The sequence below is a fragment of the Pangasianodon hypophthalmus genome, chromosome 15 (genome assembly GCF_027358585.1).
Source record: "Pangasianodon hypophthalmus isolate fPanHyp1 chromosome 15, fPanHyp1.pri, whole genome shotgun sequence".
Lineage (NCBI taxonomy): Eukaryota > Metazoa > Chordata > Actinopteri > Siluriformes > Pangasiidae > Pangasianodon > Pangasianodon hypophthalmus.
In genome coordinates this window covers 9,915,068-9,940,581 of record NC_069724.1, presented here as the reverse complement: position 1 = coordinate 9,940,581, position 25,514 = coordinate 9,915,068, and the positions used below count along the sequence as shown (strand labels likewise).

Below are 25,514 nucleotides of genomic sequence, written 5' to 3'. Positions count from 1 at the left end.
CAGTGGCATTACTCTGTGTGTCTATGTGTGTGTGTGTGCACCCATCCCCCAGTTAAAAGAAAACACCGCTCACAGCTCATGTGAGCTCACGCTGAAATTTGCGTTTGCATTGTGTATATTTGTTTTCATCTATGCATGTTTGTCCACTTGCCTCAGTTTAGATGTCAAGCTATGTCTGACACGGTTTGTCAGCTGGTACGACTCGTACGTGCGTACTCTAGAAGAGAGAGAACGGTGCATTGCTAAGAGAGCCGCATCGCACCCGGGGGCAGTCTAGGCCAGCAAAGACCTTTTTCGTGCTGCGTTCACAGCAAGACTCCCCCACTATTCTCTGCAACATTCAGCCTTTTGTCACTTCCCATCAGGATCAGGCACACTAGCGTAAAGTAAGCACAGAGAAGGGGCAGCCATCACGTCAGCCATCCACAGTCTGCTCTGACCCACACGTCAGCCTCAGCTCATGCTTCTTCTTCTGTGCCACACTGAGCTTTGCTTGCCTTTTTTTCTGTTCACTTCATCTGTAGTGGAATGTTCAGAACTTAAGGCAGTGACAAGCCTTTTCGGTATGCTGGCTGTGGTGTGTAATAGAGGTGAAATCCATGGAATGGACTTGTCTGTTTGTGTCAGTATAACAGACACATTAATTTATCAAAGCGAGACTTCTTTATATTGGTAAATACTTACTGCAGAGATGCTAACGAAAGACCTGTCTTGCATACTTGTGTGAATAAAACCAACAGCATACAAGCTTGTTAAATGTTGGTTTATGCTCCCTTGTGAAGCCTTCATAAGGTCAGAAAAGAACCTCTTTTGGGAAAATTGAGCAAAGCAGTTCGCAAAAGTCACCCATATTCCCCTCCATACTGATTAGCCACACACAGTGTAAGTGCACCATTTCGAATTACCTCCCTTCAAATGCGTGCATCTTGTCAAGGTTCCTGCCATTGTCATAAAACAATAGCATACAAATTCTGCTAGGAGATTGTGAAGGCCGTGGTAACAGGCCAGTGTCATGAAGGAAGGGAAGGTGGGTTTATTCCTAGAGCCATGAGTAGACAGGGGGTCCCAAGATGATCCTTGGAAGCAAAAATTGTACAGGAAAATGGAAATTGTCCAAGTGCATTCAATTGTCAGGGTGTCTCTGTGTTAAGCTGTTTGTCAGTGTCTTTGGTGCCACCATTTTGTTTGAACAGACAACAGTCAAATGCATGCCTACTTTCTGTATACCAGTATTGCCATCAAGTCACTTCACTGGAATAGGAACCCAGAGCAAGGGGTGCCCGGGCTACCTGAATAAGTTGGCTGGAGTGGCATATTTTGGCATAAATTTATTTTATTTGAACAACAAATATACTGTTTTACACATCATGCAAAATTCATGCACAAACAGTTTTTAATGAGTGTTACAAGTCAAGTCTGAAGTCATATATAGAGCAGAAAGACCCTTGAACAATTGTATTTTTGAGACAGATTACCAGTAAACATGACATTATCATTCATGATTTAGCAGAAAGAAGCTCTTAGACTTTCAGACAAGGCATGGACGTCAGTTATGATATCGGTATTATATCCAGAATGAAAATATGGGATTGGCCCGACCTGCCCCGTTACCATCCTCTGCTGTATCAGTGTCATTACCAATTTGTACATTAAGATAATATACTGTGTCACTTTTTTCCCACCATTGCTCATATGCCCTCTGCTTTATACCTTTTATATCCCACGCACTGTCTTCCAGTCGTTCAAGGGTCTGTTCATAAAGATAGGAATCCTTCTGGGCAATAATGACGGATATGTCGGAAATTTATGTGGCCCGTTTAATTTGCTTGTGAGATTAAACGCATATGGTGTGCTATCAGTAATTCACGACAGCCTGATAAGTGCTGGTGTCATTACTGTGTATGAACAATCAGTTTCAGTTAAGCAGATTAGCCGCTCAGTCAATTACTCGCCATTTTGGGACCTATGTAAATCACAGTGGAGAAACAGCAGTGTTTGCCATGTGTGTGTATGTGTGTGTGTGTGTGTGTGTGTAAGTGTGATATTCCAGCAGCTGGGAGTAGTATGGTTCATCCTCAACGTTCCACCTTTCCTCCCTCCTCATTTCCTCTGTTGGGCACGAATCTGCTTGCAGTTTGTTGCACACAAGGGCTTTTATTCCTCACCCGGGGAGCCGTGGCTGCGATGGTGGGGTGAGCAGAGGACAGATTATTCGTTTCCGATGAGCCTTTTGCCTTCTGCAGTCTGCTCCTCCAATTCATCCCCCAGTTTCTTCCCCCGTTGATAGTCCCTTATTTCGTTCAATCAATCCAATCAATGGCTAAATTAAGCAGAGAGCGCTGAGCATGTGCGGTGAGGCGTGACTGAGAGTCGTTTGACCGCAATACCCCAGTAGCCAGGGTTCCTTTGACCTTCATGGGGAAATTGTCAGATTTGGTCATGGTTGGAGCTGTTTTCTGTGTAATTCCGTTGTATCAGCAATACAGTGCTATCAGTTCGTCTGATATCATCGCCACACTGCCGTTTCCCTCTCTCACTGAGATGCAGTCACAGCATGGGGGAATTCGACTGCTCTTCAAATGGATGGTTTCAAGAGCTCCACTTTAGAGAGAGGTGATATTTGATATTTGTGCTTGGGTTCAAATCATATTCAAGGACCAAAAATTTAAGCTGCTTTTTTTCCCTCTCTCGTGGGTTTAGATTGTTGAATCAACTGGACTAAAATGGAGATTAGCAAGAACTCTGGGCGATTGTCAGTATTATTTGGACTTTTCTCATTATATACATGCTTGGCACCATCTGAAATCCATTTCCAAAACTGAAGAACACAAATACAGTGAGTGTGGTTTAAATAGCTAAAAATCCTCAATCCTACCTAAATATCAGGATGCATCAGATGGTGACTCAGCAACAAGAATGAATTAAAAGACTCAAGTTTATAGTGACAACTTAGCCTTGAATTTATTTCTGACAGTATGACAAAATGTATACAGAAATGTATACAGGAAAGGGCGGTTAGTGCTCTGCTTCAAGCTCTTTTACTTGTTCTATGATGTTTGAAAATGTCATGGTTGCTGGCTTTTGGCTTTCAGGAGGAAACACATTAGCCTCCCAGACTGTTAGCTGTTATGCACTGGCAAAGACCAGTAGTAGCTAGTAGGTGCAAATTGGGAATTAGAGAAAAAAAAAAGTCTAAATCTGAAAAAAAAAGGTGAGAAATGGATAATATTTGATCATTTCATACAAGCAGTTTGTAATTTGGAAGTTTTTTGAATCTGGATATTGCATTGACTAAGTTTCCTAGCTAGCAATAACCACCTGTAGTAACTTTACGCTAACTGGAAGCGGCTAGCCTAAACGTAAGTTAGCATATCTCAAACCTAATATATCTCAAATGTTTATGGGAGTTTTCTGTGTTCTTGTGTCACCCTGATTCTTCCTGATTCTTATCTGCCTGTGTTGAGGATTGGATTATGAAACTGACACCTTCTTAATTAATTCTCAGTGTCTTGTAGGCAAATCAAGACTAAATAAATCAAGACAAAATATAATTACAAAGAACACACCGGACTTTCATGTCAGCTATTTTATAAATATAATAAGATGTTGTACTGTGTTCCTTGTACTAAAGCTTTTTATGTATCCGTATATATGTATGTGAATTCTTCCCTCCAGCATTTGCTGTCTCATTTGATTTCTACATGCATAAACATAGACACGCTCTTTTACTGTGCCCATTGTGCTGAAAAACTGAACTGCATTGTACATGTGTGTACATTGTGTGTGTGATTGAAACCATGACATTGCCTGTGCTGCAGTGCCACTCTCCCTTGTCTTGCATGTGATTTGGTTACCAAGAATCAGAGGCAAGAGCCAGAGAGAAGCAGTGACGTTCACTGCCTGAGGCTTCTGGGCAACTGTTTCTGCAGATAGGAACCCTCTGAGAACAGTGTTAGTCTCGTTCTTCTATGGTGCAGCAACCTATCTCTCCTGGCCTGTCTATCCACTCATGCTTTCATTATTGTGCAGGAATAGTGTTTGCATAAGTCGATGGTAATTCCTCAGTGCCATCCTGCAACCGTCTGCAGTAGGTGTCAGTGGTGATCTGATGCGGTTTGACGGAGAAGAGGAGATGTGTGGTGTGGGAGGAATGAAATGGAAGTGGGAATGTGATTGACGGGAAACTATCCGTGCAAACCATGCAACTTGTGTACTTCCTCTGCATCACCATGCTAATAATGGTTCATGAATTGTTCAACAGCATTTAAGCTTGTTACTCTTTGTAAGCAATAACACACTTGGGGGGTTTGGTTCAACCCTGAAGTTGATTGGTTTCCAATAACAGCATGTCTCAGAGTGTTTTATTCCTTTTATACAACAGTAATTTGCCAACAATTATATATTTTTTTAGTTATTAAACAATGACATTTGGTACTTATCTGTTTATAGTTTACATTTAATGATGTGGAACCTCCACAAAACAAGTTAGTTTCACGTACATTATAGAAGCTATAAACATTTATTCTCCCACCAATGTTTTTTGACTTTCTTTCAAAGTCAGTAAGACTAAAAATGCAGCGTGTACCAAGAAATTGCAAAAGTGCAAACTCTTCTGCCCTGACGTCTCTTCCATAGGGGGAGTTACAGTTTCACCTCTGACAGGTACAAAGTGCTGACACTGGAGGTTCCTTCCAAAAATGCTAAATAAACATCTCTCAAGTCCCTGTGTAAGCTGTTACTATAGAAACAGTAACGTATTAGAATGAGCTCATTACTGTTAACCCTTGATTTGCACCTGGAACGACTGTCAGAACTGCTGTCACACAAAATCAGACCAAACAGATTTGAGAATTCAAAACTGCTGTTGTATAAGAAAAGGATAAAAGACAGACACAGGCATCTCATGAACCAGAATTGTGATTATTCATGCCAAAATGTGACATCAGTATTGTTTTGTGTTGACATCAGTATTGTATTGTCATTCTTATCATCTAGACAGACCTAGCATTAGAGAGATGTAGAAATGCTGTCTGTCAAGAGCAGAAAAACAAAACGCAGTTATGATTTTATCTCTATAATATAAACCAAATTTTATCTCTCGTTTAAACAACTAACATAACTAATGTGTTCTTAGCTTAAAAATGTCACAGTATGCTAAGTTACTGTATTAGCTATCATGACTGTTCCTTAGTGGTTTCCAAACATTAGGTAGATAACTACCTAGCTCTCAAGTCTGACTTATATAGGTACAAGTGAGAAAAGGTATATTCACTGCCAATTTATCCACTATGTATGAACAAGACATTTGGTTTTGTATGTGTTTATGTTTAGGTTCTTAGACATCTATCCCTTGGTTTGTGAGCTCCCTTCAATTTCAATTTATCCGAAAGTCAGAGCATGTGTCTCATGCTATTTTTCACACTCTGCTGAACCGTTTCCTGTCTCGCCCCTTGTGGCATGACTCTGAGCAGTCTTTAAGTGGTTGGGATTCTCCTCCTGATTAGGGCTCTCTAGTGGCTATGTCTCTGTGGGTCTAGTCTGAAGTTTGGAAAGGCACAGATCATCTCCGCCTGAGAAGGCTGAGGCTGAGATGAGTCTCTAGGAACTGGAGGTGGAGGTTTGTGCTGCTAAGGGCATGTTGTTGGAACGATTGTGGTGCAACAGTGGTTCTTTCTAATGAGAGATTAATGTGGATGGAAAAGTCATGAGTCCCACAGAGTATTTCCCTTTCCAGTTTTCACACACGTCTCCGCATAGCCAGACAGACATAAAAATTCATTGGCCATTATTCCCTTCACAGTCATGGCTTTATTTGAGCCCTTTGTGTTAGCTGTGGTATTTTTTCCTCTTCTCTAACCCCAGTGTGCAGTGATCATTGTAAAAAAAAAAAAAAAGAAAACTATATTTCTCCCAGTGATTAAATGCCTTGGGACGTCCTTCATAGTTCTCACTATAAATTCTTGGACCATGAGCAAGATATTTTCTATTAATTTTATTCACTGCGCTCCATCGTTTGCCGTTTTTTTGGGCCGGGCAAAGTACCTTCTCTGAACTTCTTTGAAAGGCTCTCCCCAGGCCAGCAAGACTCCCAATCACAACATCCTTATTGTAACGCTTGAGAAATCAGCAAGACCTTGCTGAAGTGATGGATCACCACAGGGCTACACATAAAGACTGCAGGCAGGAACGTTGACACTAAAGACAGGAGCTACCTGTCAGGCTTCCTCTGGCATCAGCCATGCTTTGTCAGCCTTCATTTGTCAATTTTAAAAATGAATACAATACCTTAATTGTCACTGTGCAAATACAGTTCAAATAAAAAAATTCACTGAGATTCAGTGAGAAGGGTAACAGTGTCTGCCAATAGATTGAGAGTAGATACGCTAGGCATTATGTATGTAAATGAAAAAAAAACACCTTTGTTCTTGCCAGAGTCCTTTGTCCTGTTCCCACAGTGTAGCATGCAGGCTGTTAGCGCAATAGCTTCAACGGGGATCGAGGAGTGTAGCCAAGGCTTGGTAAAAATCATGGTGCATGAATACTGCCCCTTCAGAAAAATGCAGTCTAAAGTTGTCCTTTTTGTTTGCAAGAGAATTGGCGTTAACGAGGACAAAGCTCGGAGCAGAGGTTTGTATGGTGAGCTGCTTAGCCTGTACTTGCCCCACTTTCTTTCACTGTGCCAGGGGTGTTGCCTGATGAGCGGTATAGTGATCCTTGGAAGCACCGGTGTCCTTTGTATGTTACCTGGTTCCAGTTGTTTGTTAGCCATGTCTAACCATGTAACCATGTGTTAAAGATAGACTGCATGATTTTCTGATGTATAGCTATTCCTGGTGAGTGAATAATATTTATGCAAGTCCTTTACGTATGCGAAAACTCACATAAAAAGAGATGAGAATGAAAAGGTAGTTTCCATTTGGGCAGCCATCTTGAGTAGCCATCTGGACATGCGGCCATCTTGAGTGAAAATATCCACTTAGCAACCAGATTTTGTGAACAGCTTTTAGACACATGGTCCCTTTGAATGAATATATCCAGAGTGGTCCATCATCAGAAGATCCCAAATTTGAATCTGTTGCCAGGAGTCCACGCAAGCAAGATTGGACCTGCTTTTCAGCGCCTGAAGAATGGTCCTTCTGTTTCTTCTGGAGCAGAACAGCTCTTGACAGTCGGTGCAGTATAGAAAAGCATAGTGATTAGCTACAGCAGTTTAATAAAAGATGGAGGGGCTGATTTCAGGTGTATCGCAAGAAGCCCGTATTAGTCTTCTCTCCTCTTGACTGGTAGTTGTTGTGCATTAGAGGTGAAGTGGATGTTAAAGAGCAATGACAAAATTGGAAATAAAAATAAGTGTAAACAAGTTGTATTTGTGGAGCCCTAGTCCAGGAAGGATTGAATTCAAATTGTAGATGTTGGTTCTCCAATGACAAGTAATTTAAATGAAATTTGATAGTGATGTTTATGAGTAAACCCAGTTTATATAAAGACTTCCTTACCAGAGTTCCTGAACATGACATGTAACATCTCGGTATGAAAAACAGGCTGCTACAGAAGAAAAACTATTTCAGTATTTCAGATATTTGACCTTGACCCTGTTTGCATCAGTTCCAAAATCTAATCAGTTCATCTGCTGGTTAACATTGAACCACTCGTTCTTGAGATAATGCACAAGAAGAATCTTGGAAGGATGCACGGGTGCACGGACAACCCGAAAATATAATGCCTCCACCACTTAGCAGCAATGGTATAAAAAGATGTCTCTGTAACTTTTTTGACATTGTATAATATTTCTAGGGATACAGTGATTTATCCAGTAGCAACCCGCCATGAAATGGTTAGGACTGAAAAAAACGAGTGGAATTAAATAAAATGTCAAGCGCTATTTTATTTTTGGGAATCGGAGCTACTTCTCGGCAGCCCTACGGGTCAAAATATCGATGTTTCTCCTTAAAGTTCATCTAGATTCAGAGGGATATGAGCCCATGGTAGTCATCTGTTAGTTCATGTATAAAGAATATAGCTAATTTAGTTCCTAGCCCTCTTCTGAGTGTGTGTTATATTGAGGTAAAAAAAAAAAAAGTTGTTTCAAATGTATTTGGCCTATCTAAGGTTCACCTACATTTGTGCTTGTTATACATTAAATAATTTTTTTATTTTTAGCGGCATGGTGGCACAATGGGTAGTGTTGCGGCCTCACAGTTCCAGGGTTCGATCCTGATCCTGATCCTAGTCTGTGTGGAGATTCTGTATATGTTCTCCCTGTGTCTGCATGGGTTTCCTTTGTGTTCTCTGGTTTCCTCCCACCTCTAGGTGGACTTGCTAAGATAAATTGCCCCGAGTTGTGAATGAGTGTGTGAAAGTGCGTGTGCATGGTAAACCTGGGATGACTAGGATAAAGCAGTTACTTAAAGTGAGAGTGAGATTTTATTTTTATTTTCAGGGACACATTCAGTGTTTTTTAGCTACGGTGTGTAGCTTAGATTAGCAATGGTAATTGGCTAATTTCAAGCTTCTTTTGCAATTATTTATTTGTCACATTTGACATAAGTTTAAATTGTAATACTTGTTAGGTTTGTGAATTGTGAAATAGTATTGCAACAATGACATAATCGTTATTTTAGTGTAGTTGTGTTAGTTGCAACACATTTTATTCCTGTTTGACAGAGAATATAATATGGAAAGGGTTAAATTTAATGTAATCGTTCTGCCTGAGACATTGTCCTCTGGGCAATCACAAATTGAAGCATAAATCACACACATGCCATGTTCCCCTGTTTCTCTAGTCTTTTTAATTTCACTCTTATTCCCAAGTCATCAATAAAATAAAATACACTATATGGCCAAAAGTTTGTGGACACCTGACCATCACACCCATATGTGCTTTTTGAACATCATATACCAGTCTCCCTTTGCTGTTATAATAACCTCCACTCTTCTGGGAAGGCTTTCCACTAGATTTTGGAGTGTAGCCATGGGGATTTGCCCATTCAGGGACAAGAGCGTTAGTGAGGTCGTGTACTGATGTTGGGTGAGGAGGTCTGGGGTGCAGTCAGAGGTCCAGTTCATCCCAAAGGTGTTCAGTGGGGTTGAGGTCAGGGCTCTATGCAGGACACTCAAGTTCTTCCACTACAAACTTGGCAAATCATGTCTTTGACCTCACAGGGGCATTGTCATGCTGGAACAGGTTTGAGCCTCTTAGTTCCAGTGAAGGCAAATTTTAATGCTACAGCATACAAAGACATTCTAGACAATGGTGTTCTTTCACTTTTGTGGCAGAGACCCACACATGGGTGTAATGGTCAGGTGTCCACATACTTTTGGCCATGTAGTGTACCAACTACGTCAGCACAAATAACATGTTATATCTGAGAAATCAAATTGCTGTTATGTTGATGTAGTGTATCTGCAATGTCCTTGACTTCTAAAGCAGGTGTGGAGTGAACACTCCCACCCATCCTAGTGTTTAGCAACGTAGCAAAACCCCTCTGCTGTATCAATCACCTGCTTCTGTTTGAGTGATGGCCTGAAGCAGGATGAAAAGTGTTGGATGAAGAATGAGAATGTGGAAGGTCAGAAAAAGCTGACACGGGAGTGAGGGTGAATAAAAAGCCTTTGCTGTGGGAGAGTGTGGCTAACTACACTAGACAGGCTTTTGACTCGAGGCTTCGTTTAGAACTGTTCTCTTTTCTGTTTTGAAAGATAAACATTTTTTTCTTCATACTACACCACTGTTGAATTCTCAAACCTTATTGGTACTTAGATATTGATTAAGTTTCCATAACAGCAGCTCTGGCAGTATTTCCACCTGCAAGATTTATATTAATATGCTAATTTTATATTAATTTAGTTTTTATATTTTAGTTTATATTAATGATACTAATACATTATTGTTTCTTGTATGGTAGATGCTCCACCTAAACAAACATGTAATTGTCGATATGGTGAAGCTTTCTGGAACAAGGTGTTTATTTAACATTTTAAAAAGGAGTCTCCAGTGTCAGCACTTTAGAACAGTCAGTAATAAAGATCCAATGAAGTTAATTAACTTACAGATAATTATATTTAAATAATTGAGGAAGAAAAATTCTCACAATTAAAATATGATTAAATTCAGTGGAGATGTGTAAAAAGGTTAGATGTCACCCAGTAAAATAATCCTTTTCGAATAGCACTATAGTCCATTATAATCAAAGCATATAGTGCTCATCATGCTATTTGGAATAGCAAGAAAATAATACAATATTCTGCCAAGACAGAGGAGAAGCAATGAGAGTTTAAATAGATGAACCTGACAGGCTTAACAAGCAACAGGTGAGAACGAATAATAACCAGTTAACTTCCATATCAACGGGCTAACTAGAACAGGAAACACTGACCATATAAGGAAGGCAACTACGATAACAATGCATAAATAGAGACAGAATCAGGGCAGAAGTGATGCAGATACAGATCACATGTTAATGCATGGTGTAAATAAAGCCTACGTTATGTGAGTCACACAGAGTGGTCTGGCACACTGGGATGTGAGAATATGGAAGTCAAAGCAGCACAGATCAAATCCCAGCTCTCAACATCCTCCTCTCTTGTGTACAATTAAAAGCAGTTTACTAGGATGGCGTGATTGTTTCTTTACCCTGCAATAAAGTGTTTCACAAAGTGCATCCACATCTCTTTAATGTTTATGGGGAGAAAACAGGGTGAGTAAATGCTGCCAAGAAATGAGAAGAGAGAGAGAGGGCGAGAGAGATGGGGGAGGAATTGGACGGAGATTGACGTGTGATTGATGCAGACTAATTAAAGTTGGAGAAATTAGAGGTTCATAGCAGGCTTCTGCTGATCTGTGGAACCAGGCCAGGGGATTTAGATGCTAAGGGTAGGTGGCAGGTGAAGAGGCACATACTATGCCAAATCAAATCCTACAAAACAAATACACATTTTTTCAGTCATATTCGACAGACTAGCTGCCTTGCAATTACCTTTTCAAATGGGAGCAGTTTAGAAAATCTGTAATGAGAATGAGAATTCTAAAGGAAGTGAGGAATCTAGAAACAGAATAATTAAGAAAAAAGGACCTTTAATGGCTTCTTCAAATTGTATTGGAGTATGGAGTATTGTGATCATAATTTAAATTGTATCTCTAGGCCTGTGCCGGTAACGGAATCATCTTATTTGGGTTACCATGTGGAAACAACAACAACAACAACAATAATAATAATGATAATAATAGCAAAATGCTTTATAGTGGATATAAAAATTCTACACACCCCTGTTAAAATTGCAGGTTTTTGTGATCTGACCAAGATGACTCTTTTTCCAGCTTTAATGTGATATAGGAACCAGTAAAATCCAAGGTAAAAAACAAATAGAAAGGTTTTAGGGAAAACTGAAAAAAGAAAAGGCTTAAAATAACCTGGTTAATACTTTGCTAAAGCAACTTTTGCTTGTAATACGTCACAACATGTCATTTTGGATGAGAGTCTAAGTCAACTTAGCACATCTTCATTTGGCACTTTTATTCTACTCTTCATTGCAAAAATGCTCCAGAGCTATCAAATTGCAATGGGATCTCCTGTGCGCAGCCCTCTTCAAGTCATTCCACAGGTTTACGATAGGATTTAGATCTGGGCTCTGACTGGGCCATTCCAAAACATTGACCTTCTCCTTCTGAAGCCTTTTTTTTTGTTGTTGATTTGGGTTTGTGCTTTATCATGCTGGAAGGTGAATTTTTTTCTTCATCTTCAGCTGTCTAACAGAGGCCTGCAGGTTTTGTTTCAAAATAGATTGGTATGTGGAGCTATCCATGGTTCATGATATCATGACTAGAGCCCCAGTCCCGGCTGAAGCGAAGCAGCCCCATAGCATGCTGCCACCACCATGCTTCACGGTGGGAATGTTTTTTTGGCAGGGATGAAAAGCTGTCTTGTTTCTGTGCCAAACATATCTTTTAGAATTACGCCCAGAAAGTTCTACTTTGGGCTCATCAGACCATGACACATTTTGCCACATGGTTTGAGGTGATTTGTGCAGGCTTGGATGTTTTTTTTTTTTTTTTTTTCATGAGAAGGGTCTTGCATTTATCCACCTAACCTCATATCCCAGACATGTGAAGAATACGAGAGGTGGTTGACACATGCAGGTTGTGACCAGCACTTGCCAGTGTTTCCTGCAGCTCCTTTAATGTTGCCGTAGGTCTTTTGGCAGCATCACTGATAATTTTTCCTCTTGGCCTTTCGTCTATTTTGGAGGGATATCCTGCATTGGTAATGTGACTGTGGTGTCCCGTTTGCTCCAGTTCGTGATGATGGCCTTCATGGTGTTCCATGGTACATCTAATGTTTTGGAAATTCTTTTATACCCCTCTCCTGATCGATACCTTTCAAGATCCGGAGCTCTTTGTGGACCATGGCTTTGATAGTCGGATAAAACCAAGAAAATCCTACAGGAACAGCTGATCTTTATTTGGGGTTAATCCGAATCACTGCATTGACGACAGGTACATGATAATTACTTTTCAACATGAGTCTGAATGTCACATACTCCATTATAAAATGGGGTGCACACTTGTGCAGCCAGTTTATTGTAAGTTTTAAATTTTTTTCTCTCCTAAAATGCTTCGTTTAAATGCTTTGTTTTTGCTGGTTGGTTACATTAAAGGTGGAAAAAAGATCTGACATGATTTATCCGGGTTAAATTTTTTACATCATAATAACCTGCCATTTTAATAGGGGTGTGAAGACTGCTTAGATCCACCGTATATTTAAACCAAATTGTAAAAATATTAATGAAATAAAAATCACAAATAACCCTTTTCTGCTGTAGTTCATACCTCAATGGACTTGACTTGTGAGCTAAGGGGGAAAGGAAGCGCACGTCTTAGTGCTCAGTCTTCGCAGAACTGAAGTGCTCTCATATTCGAGAGTTTCTCTGCATGATCACTTCATTGCTCCTCACTCATGAATACCTTTGTGTGCAGTTCATGGCACTTTGCACTCATTTTTAATGAACACACTTGCTAATACTGCTCTCTGCTCTCAGGTTGGCCACCCTTTTGCTCTCTATCAGTGATGAGAGCACAAGGTGTTCAAACATCATACCCTGAGTTTTAAGAACTGACAAAGATCTGCAAGGTTATTGTTTTTAAAATGTATTTTTTATAATCACATAACCTAGACTACATACACATCGGCTAGGCTGGTGCCTCTCTCCCCAAGAGCTTTCAACCTGTGCAGCTCAATAGCTACATTTCTAGAACAATCTTTTCTATGCTAGGTACATTAAATTTGGTATTAATGTACCATATCACATCACCCAACATGGTTAAAAGTTTCGTTATCTTCTCATGTGGAAATACTAGTGCCTTGCTGTGCAATGTGTAATTTGACTGTTCCTATATACTAACTGCACAGTAAATGCTCACTTATTTTATATTATTTCTTCTACATAAGTGTGCAGAATGGTGTAGTACCGAAAACCAGCAGTTCATACAAAAGAAAATGACAGAGAATTATGTGCTTCTGTTAGAATTAGGGATGAGTCTGTGTGTAACGTCGTATACATTGTGAATGAATCTCATTTCTCCTGTGCAGTATGCAAATGAGCTAGTTAGCAAGGTGGAGCGTGTAAAGTCAGCCAGCTGTCAGCATAACAGAAGTCGGATCACCAGAGATTGTTTCGTTGCACCCAAGTCGTCCATATTTTAGAATTCTTTTCTAGGGTTCATATCTAGTCAGGGTGTGAGACAGATTACTGCCTGAGGCCGGTTGGCTGATACGATCCCAAACGCAATGCATGCTGGATGCATATACAATTGCTTTTTTTGTTCTTTTTCTTTTTTTTACTATCTTCATAGCTTTGTTGGTTTAGCTTGCTCTGTTGATTTGTGTTACTCAGTTTTTTTTGCATTTTTTTGCAGTTAAAATAAGTTCACATCAGTTAAAATCTATTAAAAAGTTCAAAAACCTGTTTGAATTTAGAAGTCCTAGTTAAGGCTTAGCTTTCCTTTAGAGCTGTGGAAAATATTCAGAGCTCATTTTTATGTTAATAACCCAGATATCTGATGCTATTTAATCTATCTTTCTATGATTTTCTATGAGTTTTAATGGGAGGTGTTACTGAGACCTGAGAGTCCTATATTGTACATTTTTATCAGATTTTTTTCTGAGATGATATTTGATTTTTATTTTAATATTCTTTTAGCTGTGAGTGAATTTTACAATCACCAGCATGTTGTGAGAAGGAACACATTTGTCCTGATATTATGTACTGAATATTAAACGACCAATTACTAAACAAACAAGGACTAAGTGTATTAATGAACGAATGGGACTAGTGAGTCATGGTCGCAAGCGCCATCTCACTCAAAAGTCACCAGTGACACATTACGCATAGGGGATGTTTATCAGGACCAATTTCTACCCACATGTGATTATGAGTTGTTGTCAGCAGAAGAGCAGAAACATTGCCACAACAGTTTATTTGACCAGCAATTAATATTGATAATTTTTTTTAAAACTTTGGGCTGGTTTTTAAAGAATCTACACTGCATTTTACATTGCTTAGATCACACAACACATCTCTGATTAGAGAAGACAAAGAAAATTGCATTTTCCAATGTGGGAGCTTTAAGCACATTTTGATTGCTTCACATTTGATATTAACAGGCAGTGCGTGAAATTAAGCATTCACATAATCTCTATTGAGTGAGTTGGAGGCCTTCTTAAACCCAGTATTACACACTGAGGATTTATTGATTGTGTTCTGATTAAACAAAACAAAAGAGATATTGGAGAGATACTGTAGATGTTGGGTTGAACTGTAAAAATGTAGAAAAATGTTGATCGAATGTCTAAGCATTAAGCCTTTATTTGCACCTCGAATTAATGTGGGTTTGTTTTTGGGTGCTCTTCAGCCTGGCATCAATGCAGTCTGTACAGTGTGATTGCATCAGCCTGGCTTTAGGGAGAAAGGCTTGCGATGCTTTGCCAGGCCTTTACTGCAGCTGCCTTCAGTTGCTGCTTGTTTGTGGGCCTTTCTGCCTTCAGCAAGTTTGCCTGGCAAAGCATCTCGAGGGAGGAAACTCAGCATTTGATGATGTCCATGGGTTCCAGACTTCAGGCAGTCACTGACTGCAAAGGATTTGCATCCAAGTATTTAGAAAAATCCTAATATTTATGATTGTTAGTTTGTCCAATTACTTTTGAGCCTGTGAAAATGGAGGGACTCCATGAATGGTTAAAGCAATATTTTTGATATGCAGCTGAAAGTCTGCATATCTTTACTGCTTCATTTCAAATCCATTGTGGTGGAGTACAGAGGCAAAATTACGAAAATTGTGTCACTATCCAAATACTTACGGATCTGACAGTATAGGAGTTGAAATTAAATAATGTACATAAAGTGCAGGCAGCTTTAATTTGAGGGTATTTATCTCCAAATAGGGTGAGCGGTGTAGGCATTACAGTACTTTTTATATGTGGTCACCCCTTTTAAGAGACCAAAAGTAACTGGACAAACTAGGGTGCAAAGTACGATCAAGAGTACAAACAGATGATTTTATACTAGCTAAAAAAAAAAAACAGGAACGTGCTATCTATAAAATTATGGGCATGACATGATTAAGATGGGACTAAGATGGGAGATTCTACAGTAATAATTACATTACACCACCTTCCACATGTAAAAATACACTAGGGTGAATAGGGCTTTATTGAGGCATGCTTTCACTGAAAAACAGAGGAAAGAAATTAAATTAAAAGAACAGGATTAAAAAAACAACAACAACAAAATGTCACATTTTCCAAATCTGCCAGTATGAGTTTGGTGTTGAATTTTTTTGCTTTATTAGCTTTTTACTAGACTTTGCACCTAATGTAGCTAACGGTTGTATTATAGTAATGGAAGTGCATAGCGCTGTAGCTCTAGTGCAAAACTAAAGAGGCCAATGGTCATAAAATATATCTTAGCTGATTAACTACATCTGGGGTAAATGGAATACTGTAAATTATATTTTTTACACACTGTTCCTATAACTGTTTTAAATAATTAATGTTAACAGTGCATAAAGAGTTATTTTACAGTAAGGCACACTGTAGTTTTACAAGTTTTACATTTCACAGCACTTCATGATGTGCTGTGTGTTACATAGCGAGGTTGATTGACTGCTCCAACTCATGATTAGTCATTATTAGTGCCAGACTGGATTAACCTTTTGACCTCTGTTTTGTTTCACTCTCAGCCACAGACTTCTCACCAGCAGCTAATTTTCTCTGCTGTAGTGCTGCGTTTCTTAAAGTTCTGGAGCTGAGGACAAGGTTTTATTGCTGTGTCATCGCTTAAACATCCAACTGTATTTCCTGTGCTGTTGTTATGTCTGCCTGCTGCTTTTGAATTCAGCACAAGGCTTTTTGAAACACTGACCCCCAATTTCATCACCCAGCTGTCATTTTGGAAGATAGTAGCTGTGTTATTTATGAACTGTCCCATGAATCTTGTTTTTTTCTAAGTGATCTCTCTCTCTCTCTCTCCCTCTCTCTCTCCCAACTCTCTGTCTCCCTTTGTCTCTGTTTCCTTTTCTCTGTCTGTCTCTCTGTCTCCCTGTGTCTCTGTTTCCTTCCTTCTCTCTCTCTCTCTCTCTCTCTCTCTCTCTCTCTCTCTCTCTCTCTGTGTGTGTGTGTCTTTCCCTCTGTCTTCCTCCTGTCTTTCTGATCTGTAAGGCATTCTTGTAACTGTATCCTGCTGCCATTACTACTCTTTACGCGTCTACAGACATCACATGACCTGAAAGAGCTTCTGAACATCATGCTTTTGAAAAGTATACACAGTGCAATTTAGTTAAATGAATTTTGGTTTGATCTTTGGCCTTTGCCTTTTGTCATGTCATCTTTATCCTCCATCCTTCACCACCACCTCATAGCAATAAGAAGAAGGCTTTATTAGCTTGGGCCAGAGGTCTAACTGGATCGACTTTTCCCCAGAGCTCCTTTGAAGGAAATTCTATATTGAGTCTGAAGAACAATTCTGCATTTCCCTGGGGACTTTATCTGAAAAACTTCTACTGTTCATTACATTTTATTGCAATCATTTCATATTACATTTCATTTCAATATCCTTATTTGTTTTCATATTGTTTGTTATTCCAAGATTAAATGGTATCAGTCCCAACACTATGGAAAAGTGTAGTACTATTCAGATAACATAAGGCATTAAGATTGTTCATAAATCACACAAAGGTCTCTAACAGTAAAAACAGTATGAAGTCTGTAAGTATGTTATTTGTAATATTGAAATATATTATTGACCTTCATAGATAAGTACTGTGTGGCTCTTTGACTGAAAACAGAATTAATGTACTGTACATTTTCCCATTGCTATTGTTTGCCACCAAATAATGAACAATAAGTACTGAAGGGCCATTTGATTGAAAACAAAAGGGTCTATAACTTTTGCACAGTACTGTATATCTGTTAAGTAACATTCCCAGAGAATGTCTGCAGTACTTATAATCGATTTGCACAGGATAAGCAATCTCTATATAAATTACAGAGGAGGTATGCATGGCCATCACACCAGATGTTACTACTATGTACTGTATAGTACGTACATCTCATTTTAATGCAAACTGCTTCTTTTGACCTTTATTAATACCACTTGTTATAGGGCTTGTGTCTGAATAGGTTGATCATGAGTAGGTCACATGACCATAACATGTCTGTAGGCTTTACCTGTGCTAGAAACACGATAACTTACCTAAAATTCCTGGAAGCATCGTTTTTGGTTTTGGTTTGAGATTATAGAAAAGACCAAGCACTTTCTGAAGTGTCTAGATACTGGAGAAAAAGCACAAAACCTGTTTTCCCACAAAACATAACACAGTCTTACCGTTGTTAATTCAGACAGGATATATATTACCTAGGGTTTCTAATGGTCATTTTACAGAAGGTAAAATTCAGCATAATATATGAAACCCAAAATATGACACACAGTATTTTACACAGCATTTATATATCAACCAAAGACAAATCTGTGTAACCTACGATGCCTTAAAAAACAAGATATGTTTTGCATGTATGAGTTGCTGTCGTAATTCCAAAGTTAGAAGCTGAGTAAGAAAAAAATACTCTGAAATAGGCTAGCGTTCTTTGGGTTAATGGCGGTAGGAATAGTAGTTCCACTGCTACACAGCCGTCTACTAGTGCTTCACATAAAAGTGGATTACTGCCTCTTCCATCTCCTGGTCCACAGTGTTCACTCATTGCAGTGAAAGTTGGGGAACAGCTGCTGTAAGAGGCCTATATGTCACACGACACACAGCATACTTTCAATTATATGGGCCGCAGGCAGAGCGCCAGGCCGTGCACATACGCATGCTTTCCAATTACACGGCCGGCTCTTCTTCAGTGTGAATGGAGTGAGCAGGGAGGAGCAGGCACAGTAGAAAACACACACACACGCACACACACACACACACACACATACACACATACACACATACATACACACACGCTCTCACGTATGTTGGCACACAAAGGGGCCATGAGCAGCTCACAGAACTGCTTTTTCAGGATGTATACAACAACACAAATATATTATCTCCTTTTCTGCCTTGATATGTTCTTTTTTTTATCATTTTCTTTTCTAATTTGACTTTCTTTGTACTTCCTTTTTGCTCACTCTCTTTCTCTGTCTTTCCCATAAGGGAAGCCATTGTTTTGTTAAATGAGGCATATACAGTATACCAGATGATGCTTACTGGGTAAAAAGACACACTCTTTCAGTCTCTGAGTTTAGGAAATGATGATTTTCGGGGGAGAAATAAATATGCTTGCCTGATTTGGGAGTGACACGGTGGTGCAGCAGGTAGCGTGTTCCTGTCTCACACCCAGCGTGTCTGGGATAGGTTTTGGATCCACCACAACCCTGACGAGGATAAAGCTCTTACTAACGAAGAATGAATTCCTATTGTGCGTCCAAATCTACCAGAAGACCTTCAGGACAAGATAAGCAAGTCTTATGCCAGGATCATTTTTACCTAAGTTAATCATACTTTTACTTGGAGGTAAATGGCAGCAGTGGTTTCAGGAAACATTTGATTATGTCTTTTCACAGTCTTCTAGGAAAACACCCAGACAAGCTCTTTCATTATACATTCTAGAGATGAGACCTTTTCAGCTTTCGTGCCAGTTACTGTCAGTTTAAGAGGACAAACAGGGCACGGCAGGGTAAATATACAGTTTTTCTTCTGCTTCAGCTCTCTTGCCTCTTTGCCCTCAGGCTATAGCTGTCAGTCAGAGGCTTTTTAATACGCATTTGCACTCGTCTGCTTGACCTGTGGGTTACATTCTTCTGTACGCTTCCCGCGTGACTCACCGTCATCTTCCAGCTCGTCAGAAATTACCCCAGTGTGTACAACAGCCAGTGTAACTGACAAGGGCACAACTGGTCATGCTTACTCTTATATGACCATACCGTCAACATATTTTTATTGGGTCACAAGTAAGGGAATAAAACACAATGGAGCATGCTATTATAATGACCGGGTGGTGTTATGTGGCCCAATGAGAAGCAGAGTTACTGTTACCACCCACAAGTTGATTATTTTCCTATAATGGCACATCCTGAATGTTTTATTCCTTTTATACTGTTGCAATTTGCCAATGATTATGTTTTTATTTATTAAAGAATGATAGGTTGTATTTTTGATCTGCTTATAGTTACATTTAATGCTGTGGAAGATCCAAAGAAGTTGTAAAAGCTACCACCAGCCTTTCTTTTTTCTCTTTCTTGAAGTTAATAAGACAAAAAAAAACACAGCTTGTCACTTCCTGCAGGAAACTTACTGGCTACTACGAAGTGTTAACACTGGAGGCTTCTTCCATAAATGTTAAAGGTTTCCTCATAGAAAACTTATTATTAGTCTTAGATTATGTGGCGCATCCGCCATACAAACCCCTGGGAATTAGCTGTTAGTTGTTACTATTGAAATGATAATATATTAAACAAGCACATTAATATAAACCTATTATTTGCATTACACTTGAAAATATTGTCAGAGCAGCTGTTATAGAAAATTACTCAACATTTTCTGACCAATACGATTCGAGGATTCAACAGTGCTGTAGCATCAAGACCAAACCAATGCATTGTGAGTTGAACAGTTATCCACCATGTTTGTTTCTATCTGAAGTCACGCATGTTCACGAGAAACTCTGCGAGATCTGAGGTTCTGAGAGTCAGGTTCATTGATTTATGAGTGTAACCTGAACGTGTGTGCTGTTTTGTTTTGGACAAATCTTGTAGTGTAGAGGGGTTTGAAGACAAAGAAGACAAAGAAAACAGTGAAATCTGTCATTGTATCTGTAGTCTTTCATGATTTCAACACAAGTTAGAATTTTATAAATTTTATAATGCGACAAATAAGTAAAATGATCTCTTTCTGGTAATTTAGAGCAGGCGTATTCAATTGAAATACGTGAGAGTTACACTAATACTAGTTACATACAATTCTTTGCTTACAAAGGACTGGGTAAGCAGCGGACATGAGTGAATGGTGACAACAGTTACCTTTTAATGTTAGGCATTAATGATTAGTTCATGGCTATAAAAATACAGATCAGTTTAAAATAGTTACATTTCGTTTCACAGTGGAGCTCCACATTACCACTTTGGACTAGTGCCATGGACTCAGAACAGATGAGACACCTGTTTTCAACTTAAAGTGGAGAATGAGTGCATACCTCTCTGTCCAGTCATCTTTAAATATTCAGTTTTTGCCACCTACTTTTTTTTTAAAAGCCATGCCCTCCCTTTACTTTACTACGAGGGAAAATTAAATAAAATATCTACACTGTATGACCAAATGTTTGTGGACACTTGACCATCACACCCATATGTAAGCTTCTCTGTTTGTTGCCACAAAGTTAGACGCACAGAATTGTATGTGATGTCTTTGTATGCTGTAGCATTTCCCTTCACTGGAACTGAGAGGCCCAAACATGTCCCAGCATGACAATGTTCCTGTGCACAAAGCAAGCTCCATTCAGACATATCCTTCACAGAGCCCTAACCTCAACCCCACTAAACACCTTTGGGATGAACTGGAACGCTGACTGCTCCCCAGGCCTTTTTCACCTGACATCAGTGCCTGATCTCACTAATGCTCTTGTGGCTGAATGAGCACAATTCCCCCACAGCTACACTCCAAAATCTAGTGGAGAGCCTTCCTAGAATAGTGGAAGTTATCATAACAGCAAAAGGAGAATTAAATCTGGAATGGGATGTTCAAAAAAAAAGCACATATGGATGTGATGGTCAGGCAGTTTTTGGCAATATAGTGTATGATGGTCTGTGAAAACTGTTCCTTTTCTTGATGAGCTGCCTTCAGCTAAATGAGTTACATAAATGCATGTGATTAGTCAAAACAGAGGATCTGCTACAGAAGCCAAGATGTCAAGCTCTCTGTTCAACCTGCTGAAATATTTTGGGTATGTATCCAGAGGGCAGTCCTCCAGTCGATGACCCTCATTTAGCATGAGATCCCATTCTCCTATGTCACATGACAAGAAAATGTGTGCAATAACAGACTGAAAGTAGAACGTAGAGCATTCTAGTGAGGATGTTTTGCGTTTTTATTATGAAACTCCAAATAGTATTTGAACAGTAAAATTTGTTCTGACAGCTCCAATTCACTCGTTTTATATCCAGCTGAGTGCAAGTTTGTTGCGATTTAACCCGAGGCATGAAACAGCAAAACACGCTCAGAAAATTTAAAAAAAAAAAAAAAAAAAAAATCCCCAAACATTTTTCACTTGTTCGTTTCTGGGAATTCTGGAAAATGGATTTTAAATGAAAAGCGGGTTTGTTTACTTCAATTACTTCTATTCCCAACTCAACAGCAGTGTAAGCTTCCTCGATATTGATACATCCCTTAAGGTTGTGTGGGGCAAGAGCTCATTTGCCCGAGTGGTGCAGAAAATACATAATCCAGGTGATGGCTTCTCTCTAATTTAGGTCACTGAATGCTGTAGAGCTGTTTGTGTTCTTGTGAGATAATAATCACAGCAGGGACGAGCAAAATACAATCAATGTTTTTAGCTCATAATAAAAAAAATTCAAAAAATAAACCCCAAAAAATAAACCACAAACTACTGTAGCTGATCACTTAAGTTGCTAACACTGATGCAGACATCCTTCTAAAACCACAATGGTGGTCTGCTTTAATTAATGAACAGTGACTTATTATTACTGATTCTTTCTTTCTTTCTTTCTTTCTTTCAACATCTTGAATGTTAAACTGCTGTTATTTTTTTTTCTACCTTGTGCTTTTGAGTAGTTACTAGATTATAGCAGCTTTGCATCCAGTTCACTAGCTGCATAATAAATAACAAATATGATCATTAATAATAATCATTATTAATCATTACTATATAATAATATATATTAACAGGGATATTTAAGCTACTCTTAAAACAGGAAAAAAGTAAAGCAGAAGAAAAAACTAAAAAAAGGAGAGAAAAAACAAGGTGCATGTGCCCATTAATAGATTAAATGAATTTATAAAAAACATCCAGTGGGGCAAGGTGATTTAGTGGTTAGCACAATTGCCTCGCGCCTTCAGGGTTGAGGGTTTGAATCCCACCTCCACTCCGTGTGAGCAGAGTTTAAACGTTAAAAAAACATTTAAAACGTTTAAAAATGAAAAAGACATACAGTATATGGGCAACATGGTTTCACAGTTGCACATTTTTATAGCAATTTGCGTGATCTAATATAAATTATACCACAGTGCTGTTGAATTCTTGCATCTGATTGGTCAGAAGGTGTTGATCAATTTTCTATAACAGCAGCTCTGACAATAGTGCAGCTACAAATCACGGGTTTATGTTAATGTGCTCGTTCTAGTATGTTATCATTTCTATGGTAACAACCGAACTTGTATAGTATAGTAGACACTCATAACTCACAACACACACATAAACAGATTAAAAAACGTATTTGTTCATATGCTGAAGTTTACTGTAAGGGGACGTTTATTTAACATTTATGGAAGGAGTCTCCAGTGTCAGCACAGGAAAGTCTTTAGGAAGTTATGCGTTGTATTTTCTCGATAACATGACAAGCTACATTTTTTTTTATCTTTATTAACTTCAAGAGAGAGAAAAAAAAACAGAGGCTGGTGTGGGACCAATCGTTTATAGCTGCTGTAGCATAAGCAATAACAGGAACCAACTTGTTACACGGACGTTCCATAAGATTGTCTGTAACTATAAACTGAGAAAAAAGTATATGTCTCTCTTTCATAAATAAAAAAATGTAATAACTGGCAAATTGCAGTGGCATAAGAGGAATAAAACACTTCGGCTTGTGCTGTTATTGGAAAATAACAGAGTAACTCCACTTCAAGTCGGGCTGCATCACACCACCCTGTCATTGATTGATTTCTTCTAACAGCACGCTCAGCTGTGTTTAGGGCTGGGTTTGATTTATATGCATAGTTAGCATGTATAAGCATGTATAAGATAGTCATTCGTATAAGATAACTATCTTGAATTGTCTGAAATTCTCATGAGATTAGGTTGTTCAGAGATTTTTAAAGCATGTTTGAGGATGTACAGCTATTAAAACCGATCAAATATTTAAGCTTATTTTTGGGCCAGATCAAAATAATAATTATCTAACGTCTGATATAGATCAATAATATCATATTTTAAGAACTAATTTAAGTTGGGTGAGTAATGGATGCCCATGGATGTCTTTGGTCATACTGTGCACTTTGCTATAATACGAGTGTGTATCTGTGTCAGTGTTCAGTGTACATGCATGTTTGGCATTTACAAGTGATAAAAAAGTCTCTCCATTGTGGGCTGAACAGTGTATACTGTTACTGTGGAGATAAGGTCATTTATCCAGGCTGGTAGAGGAAGCAGCATGTTAATGGGATGACTAGGTCATACTTGTGGACCTTTGTGCCTGAGGCGATCGTTCACGGGATTTTATACCTGAATAGCGTTAGTCATACGTCATGCTCAATATCTCCGCTGATGCGTGTGTGTCTGTCTCCTGTAATAACTTTAGGTAACCCATTTTCCGTGCTGTGCCATCTCCTTCAGTCTAAGGTTGATGAAGATGTGGTGTGCAAATTTGTCCTCTTTCCCATTCTGACTTGCAGGAATCTCTCCAGGCTGTGTGTGATGGAGGTTTATTTTTAGACCTACTCGCTCAATTTAGATGGAGGAAAAGGCCATTTGGTATAGTTTTGTTAAAGCAGGTTTAATAAAACCAAATGAGTTTGGGCAGGGATGGATGCTCCACTGTGGGCTTTTTTGTTGAGTTTAGGGAGTTGCAATAACTTCACAGAGCTCCAGTAAAGGCTGTTGTACTCTCGGCCCTGTGTAAAGCCCTGGTGTTATAGAGGGTGTCTATGTGAACGGAGAGACATAAATTCCAGGCCCAAGCAGTGTCGATAATGCTCGTTATAGTCCGTAATGAGGTCACAAGCGCACTATCTGGCTCTGATAGAGATTTATAGAGGCTCTGACTCACTGGAGCGCTCCGTGTGAAGGGCCACCACATACCATCCTTTTGGACACACACACGCTGTGGTGAGAAGATTTTGGTGGAATTGCTGGGTTTTACTGCAGTTTCCGCTGTGCTATGTGGCTGAGCCGAGAGTGTTTCTCTTCCTTTTTGACAATACACAGAAAAACCAACATCTATGGTTTAGCCGTAGCAACGTTGCTATGGCAATACAGGATGCTTTTCTGCTTTTTCAGCTGAAGCACTGGTCAGTCCAAATGCAAATACACATTGATGGATTCACTTAAGATGAAAGCGTGTGGGATATGAAAAATGCATTTGCTTCTCGTAGTGGTTATTTTCCCTTCATGCCAACTTTATCTAGGTGAACTTTGACCTATGAATTCACAAGCCTGGTCTCGTGAGCCGAAAGAAAACAAGGAGGGAGTGTGGTGTCTTTGGTCTGTAAAAGAAAAGGCAAAAAAATTGGAGGATTTGCTTATTGATAAGTTTTGTTCACACCAGACTTTTGTCTTTCTGTTTTCTTACTGTAGCTTGGCTCACAGCTGGAAAGAAATTAATCATCTTGTGCGCCACAATTTACAGCAACTCTGACTAGGATAAAGTGCTGAAGATGAATGAATGAAGGAATGAATGTTAGCAATGTTGGCACCTCTGCAGTATGATACGTATCTTGATTCGTGATTAACTACACAATGTATGAAAGATACAAGATGATTTTGAGCTGCTTCAGTATGATATTTTTGTGATTCAGGATCATGCAAACAGTTCTGCTCAAAATCGACAATATTTTTCAGGGATAGACAAATCATAAATTTATTAGTGAGTCCACTGGGCAAGGAAAAGCCCCACTGTGCTGCCCAGTTCCATGTTTTTTGGTGTCCAGAAACCTAATTGGCTCAGCTATATAGCTGTAGCTAAAGTAATGCATTAACATGCTAGTTAGCTAGTAAACTGACAAAGATATTTTGACTAGTGAGAAT

General features: G+C 39.1%; 1 protein-coding gene across 5 annotated transcripts in view; it reads left to right on the top strand.

The window, feature by feature from the left end:
* Positions 1-25,514, top strand: part of gria4b (glutamate receptor, ionotropic, AMPA 4b) — a 107,817-nt gene that overhangs the window by 1,720 nt on the left and 80,583 nt on the right. The window lies entirely within an intron of this gene.